The following is a 6,530-nucleotide window of genomic DNA, read 5'->3' as shown; positions in this document are numbered from 1 at the left end:
CATGATTAAAGAAAAACAGCTGGCATAGGCCTTTCCCATTCTTACTGCCTTGAATGTGAATATGAAGTATTAAACTGCAGCATCCATTCTGGAGCCATTTACCAATAAGCATGAGGGGGAAAGGCAAGAGAATCACAGCCATGTTGGTATAGATATTATGAAGTCACAAAGTCAATGCTAGCCGCCATCCGTCACCTCTAGATTTCTTGATCTGTGAGAACAAATCCTAAGACACTCTTAGCTGTTATTTACATGCAGCTGAATGTACTCCCAATAGTACACTTGTGAACTTTCCTTCTAAGGCTTTGCCATTCAATGTGTGGCCCATGAACCAGCAGCCTCAGTGCCACCTGGGAGCACATTAGAAATACAATCTCATGCCCACATCAGAGTCTGAATCTGAATCAGCATTTTAACAAGATCATCAAGTGATTGGTATGCACATTCCAGTTTGAAAGTCACCATGCTAGGACATTATGGAAACAGAGAAAAATATATACTCTACATACAACATAGAAAAACAATAATTTTACAAACAAGTTAATTTTTAACTGCAGTTTATATTCATCATACTCTTTAGGCCTCAGATATGGTAAGCATTTATTCATTGATCTACATGGTGAGGGAATGATGCTTAAAAAGTAAAATAATCTCTAGAGACATCCAGATGGAGCTCTTTATTGAACTTAGGTCTTCTTCAGTTGAAAGTCCATCTTTTCATGCTATACTACACTGACTTTCTGGCTACACATTGAAAGGAGTTAGAAAATGAAAAAAACTTGAGAGAAAAGAAGTGATTTAATAGTGAGGGAGCAATAGAATGAACTCCTAGGGTCTGCATCTCTGGGTAGAATTTAGGAGGCTAGGGAGAGCAAAGGCTTCTGGGGGAAAAGAAAAGAAGATGGGAAATATGGGAGAGAAGGGAGTTTACCTTGTGAATGGCAAATTACAGGAACACATTCAATTCCAATGAAAAACTAAAGCTGTTAAGGACAAAGAAACAGCCAATGTTATAAAATTAACTAGCTTTAGAAATCCTCAGCCAGAATTTTAAGCTCAAGCAGTTGTTTTTTGGCATGATGTCCAGGAGATCATTTCTTATCTGAAACACTCATTTTGTTCATATTCATAGGCAGTTCTGCTGACTGTGTTGTTGGCTTAGCATTGCACATCTGGTCAGGGGGCCTTATTTGAGCAAATCTGAATTGCCAAAAATGGTGTTGATTCACATAACCTGTGAAAACACAGACTGAAATGAACAAGCAGTAGGACATATTTGTTTTTCCTCAGGAACGATAATGTTCATTGGAAATGAACATGAGGCAATGTGGACAGACAGTGAGACTGTATAGATCAAGGTGGCCCCTTTTCCAAAAAACCTTGGCTCCTTGAGCAACATCATCATTAACAAAAACAAAAACAAAACAACTTCATGTTAACCTACACTGGGAAGTAGATAACATGCCTTAAATGTCTCACTTTATTACTCAGATCAAAATCCCTATCATTAGAGACCCTCTTAATGAACTTAGAAAACAAAGTTGAAAAATTGTCCTCAGAAGAGCCCAGGGGGGTGGGCTAGGATGGGAGTAAAAAACAGAAAACTGTACTTGAACAACAATTAAATTAAAATAATAATAATAATAAAAAGAAAACTTCCACTCGGTAAATGTTTTATGCAACTAAAACTTTAAGAGGAGGCCAGGAGACTCCTCTTTTCAATTGGTGTCTCAGTATTTTTGAAGCCAAGATAAATGGAACTTCCTAACACACTGTTTTGATAGTGATATTTCTTTGCTTCAAAAAAAATGTTCTAAATGTGTCCCCAGCCCTCTGTCATCATCTTTCTCATCATTCCATGTTATTATTTTCACCATGATTGTCATTATCTAAAATTATCTTGTTCATTTCTTTTCTGGTTTATCTTCTGTCTTCTCCTTCCTGTAACAAAGGTTCCAGGGCAGCAGAGACTCTGAGCATCTTAGTCATCACTGCAGACTGTTCCCGGCACTCCATAAATAACTTGGTGAATGAATGAATCATGTCCACTATAGACTAGATAAACTTCACACTTATCCCTATATTCACATTTGAGACCTTTCCTGGGCTGACTCCAACCTCAGTTTCCCAGGTTTACTATTACTCTTCTTTCACCTTTGACTGCAGCTACATTCCCCAGTCATTGGTCCCTAAACAGGAGAACTTTCTCTCCGTGAAGATTTCTTACTGAGGATCTGCCTGCCTGCTGACCTTCCTTATCCTGTACCACAGAGCACTATGTATGGGAAAAGGTATGACTTGTCTAGGGGAGATACATTTCCCCACATCCAACCATGCAGCCTCTTCCTCATGTTGTTCCCTATCTCAACAACTCCTCCCCACTCCATCTACCTAGAACATTTCCTCTCATCCCTAAGATTAAACTCAAATGATACTTCATCTCTCATGCCTTTTTTGGTAGAAGCATATCACCATCACATCGGTAACCCTTTTAGGATTCAAGACTGTCACAGGATTTATTACATACCTCCTTCCAAAGTCCTATATTTATGAGCAGAGTTGAGTTATGCCCTGAGGATAATGAGTTTTTATTTTGTGTCTGGTTGTGCTACATGATACAAAAGAGTGGTTGGGTATCCAGGAATGCATGTTAAAATCATTATGGCTGCCCATCCTTTATGAACCTGAGGGAGTGTTCGATAAGATCAAAAGGGAACTGAAGAATGCTGCTGAAAATTGGTTTGGACAGTCCAAAGGAAGACTGTCCAAAGGTTGTTAATGATAAAAAAAAGAATGTAATTTCATACATGTGGCATTATTTCAAGTCAGCCTAAAGAAACCAGGTATAAAATAGCTGACTATATGTAACAATACCTGTAGCTTCATCTGTTTTCTAGTTAATTTTCTGGTAGTCTTATTTTTTTTAAGATTTTATTTATTTATTCTTTAAGAGAGGGGAAGGGAGAGAGAGAAACATTGATGTAAGAGAGAAACATTAATCGGATGCCTCTAATATGTGCCCCTACTGGGGACAGAATCTGCAACCCAGGCATGTGCCCTGACTGGGAATCAAACTGGTGACCTTTTGCTTTGTGGGACAGTGCCCAACCAACTGAGGCACACCGGTCAGGGCTGGTTGCCCTTTCCAGAGAACCACCTGTCTGCACACTTGGCCCAGGCCTGAGGAAACTGAGGTGGGTATTTATAGTAACTAGAGGGCCAGTGATCTCAGTGCTGACATAACACCAGCAGATTGGTGATAACATGCATGGGCTACCCCAGTACCTGAAGCCCTGCACAAACCTTCAAGTGTATACAAGGTGATTCCTACTTCAATTCCCATTTCAAAACTGCACACAAAAAGTTTTATGTGGCCAAAACCACCCAGAATCAAATACTGAAGGAAGCACTGGGAAACCTGGTCCTAGCAGAGCTAAACCGACACAGTACAAAGAGAACACAGTAGCATATGACAAAGAGTGAAGAAGTGAAGGTTACTCCAAGTTTATGTGGGGTTGACTAAAAACAATGGTGCTGATCCTAGAAGATGGGGGCTTGAAGGAACAAGACAACAAGTTTAATTTTGCTGACTTCAGTTGGCATGAAATAGCTGGCAGGCAACTGACAATTTAGAGAGGGCAAGCCTGGAAAGAAAGATGTAGGACTTATTGGCCAAAAAGTGAGCAGTGAAATCACATAGACTTCTTGATTTTCCATACTCTTGAAAATGATGCAAAGAGAAAGATCATGGAAACAAGAAAAATATTGGATTTTGTTCTTTTTAACATCAAACTTTATTCTTTCTTTTAGTGGCCATTGGTTAAACACCTGTATAAGTTCCTCATAGCAGGTCTAAGAAAATCTAGGGTCCTGCAAAGAAAATCATTTTTTAGTGTCTCAGAGGAGGTGATTAAAGTGTCCATGTTTTGGGATCTGCTCTGAGTATTATTCTCAGAAAACAAAAGAGAGGGCACTTTGGGAGATCAACACATGTGAGCTCTACAGATTTCTGCATTTATTCTTTACTTTGTAATGAGAGGTTATATAGTTTGGGGGACGTATTGTTTACATACAGTGAATTAAGAGAACACACCCACTAGAAGATCATAAGAGAAAGGGGCCTACCAGGCAATTCCTGCCCCTCCATCAAGAAGAGTTAAAGGAACTTCGACATTCGAGCTACCAGCTTGGCTTCACCCACCTACCTCAGCTTGTCCTAACTTAATCGGGCATCACGTGGTTCACAATGGCTCTTGCTGCCTCTTCACACAGAGGTCACTAGTCCCTTATCACACCCCAATCATAATTCCCCTTTTGGAGCACTGATAATTCTTTCAGCCCCTCTCCGTGCTCACTAAAACTGGAGAGGGCTCTTTCTCTACTCCCACCCGCAAATTTCAACTCCTACTTATGAAATGGGACCTACAGTTCTTGTTCCTCATTGGATTGTGCAATTTGGACACCCTTCTAGACAGGCCTAAAGACAAGAAAGCCCCTGGAATTAGTATCTTTAAATCTGTGGTCCTCAGGCTACCTGCATTAGAATCAAGTGTAGTCCTAGTTTAAAGAAACAAGCACAAGGTCTTCAAATTACTGAGGCAGACTAACTAACACTGTGACTTGGGGGTAAAAATACTTTTAGCAAGTATTCTAGATGATTCTTTCTACATTACAGTGTATGACCACTGCCTTAGACCGTAGATCAAGCATAGATTACTCACTCCTGGCCTGTTCCCACCTCCCCAAAAGCTAAGATTTGGGCCTTAGACTGCTTCCCCACAGAAGTTACTCTCAATTTAGCCTTATTTAGCTGGTCTCTAAAGTCAGGCTGTTCACAAAGTGTTCTTTTGAAATTATGGGTAAATTATCTCTAGAAGTAAATGGCAATGAACCTTTGAAGCATCACTGGATTCGCCACCTGGTGGTCAAAGTAGAAAATGGCTTGTTTTTCAGAGGAAATAGTAGGTGACTAAAACTGGGGGAGTTTTAAATATTTCCTTGGGATCTTAAGATATTGGCAATCACAGTGTTTGTTTTTTATCTGGTGTGCTCTGAGTTTTTTTCTATATGAAGAGGATTCTGACAAACAGCTGAGAACAGTGCTTACACTTTTGAGCAGGAATGGTTTTAACTAGATGTTATAGCCCAGCAAACATTTTCTGTAAAGGGTCAGATAATAAATATTTTAGGTTTTGTGGGCCATATGGTCTCTGTTGAAATGACTCAACCCTGTTATTGTAGGATGAGAGCAGCTACAGACAGTATATACACAAATAGGTGAGGTATGTTCCAATAAATCTTTGTTGACAATGGACTGAAATTTTAATTTCATGTCATTTCCACATGTCACAAAATATTATTCATTTTTTAGCCATTTAAAAATTCCAAAGCCATTCCTTAGCTCATGGGCCTTTCAAAAACAGGCAGCAGTCAGGATTTGGCTCACGGACCACAGTTGCTAACTCCTGATTTAGCCTACAAACTTCCCTATTTGTTGCCTTCCTTCAGGATGATTGTGCATATTTGTACTAGTGTATCTTTTGTTTGTGTCTCCACATATTAAGGAAATGTGGGACAAATGTCCATCTGATCCAGAAACTTAGAACCCTGCAAAGCCCTGGCAAAGACAACCATGGAAAGGAAATAATAGGCTGAGTAAAGGACCCCCTCTAGATAATTTCTGCTAAAGATGAGCTCACAGACAAAATTTACAAACATGTGAGGAAATCAAATGCTATGAGAAATAACAGGGGTAGAGATATAGTAGATTAATCTGATTTGATTATTAAAACAAAGAGCTCAGGCCTTAGCTGGTGTGGCTCAGTGGATTGAGTGCAGGCCTGAGAACCAAAGCATCACGGGTTCAATTCCCAATCAGGGCACATTTCAGGGCACATTGATATTTCACTATCAATTTGTGGTTGTGAGAGTGATATTTCACTTCCCTTCTTTCTCCCTCTCTTCCCCTCTCTCTAAAAATAAATAAATAAAATCTTTAAAATAATGAAGAAATCAGTAAATGAGTTGAACAGTAGGGTAGACACAGCTGAATAGAAAATTGTAAATTAGAAGAGAGATCAAAAGAGAGGGCAAAATCAGTGCAGAAGAGTGAAGTCATGAAATTGCTAACTAGTCCCTGCCTGGTGGAGCTCAGTGGACTGAGCACCAGCCTGTGAACCAAATGGTCACCAGTTTGATTCCCAGTCAAGGCACACGGCTGGGTTGCAGGCCAGGTCCCCAGTGGGAGGAGCATGATAGGCAACCACACATTGATGTTTCTCTCCCTCCCTTTCTCCTTCCATTCCCCTTTCTAAAATAAAGTTTAAAAATCTTTTTTAAAAGAAAATTGCTACTAGAAGCTAAGAAACAACACATGAAATGATGAGCTCCAACATACAATTAATAGGAGTTACACTTAGAAGGATGGAGAGAAGGGGAGAGGTAATAATTAAAGGGATAATGGCTGAGGCATTTCCAGAAATTGTTCTTGCAGACATGTGTAAAATTAACTGAAGTATAGTGAGAGACTT

This window comes from Sturnira hondurensis, unplaced genomic scaffold (assembly GCF_014824575.4).
Source record: "Sturnira hondurensis isolate 20B ecotype Veracruz unplaced genomic scaffold, ASM1482457v3 Scaffold0008710, whole genome shotgun sequence".
In the NCBI taxonomy this organism is placed as follows: domain Eukaryota; kingdom Metazoa; phylum Chordata; class Mammalia; order Chiroptera; family Phyllostomidae; genus Sturnira; species Sturnira hondurensis.
The sequence above is the reverse complement of the archived record's forward strand: the minus strand, read 5'-3'. Positions refer to the sequence as shown.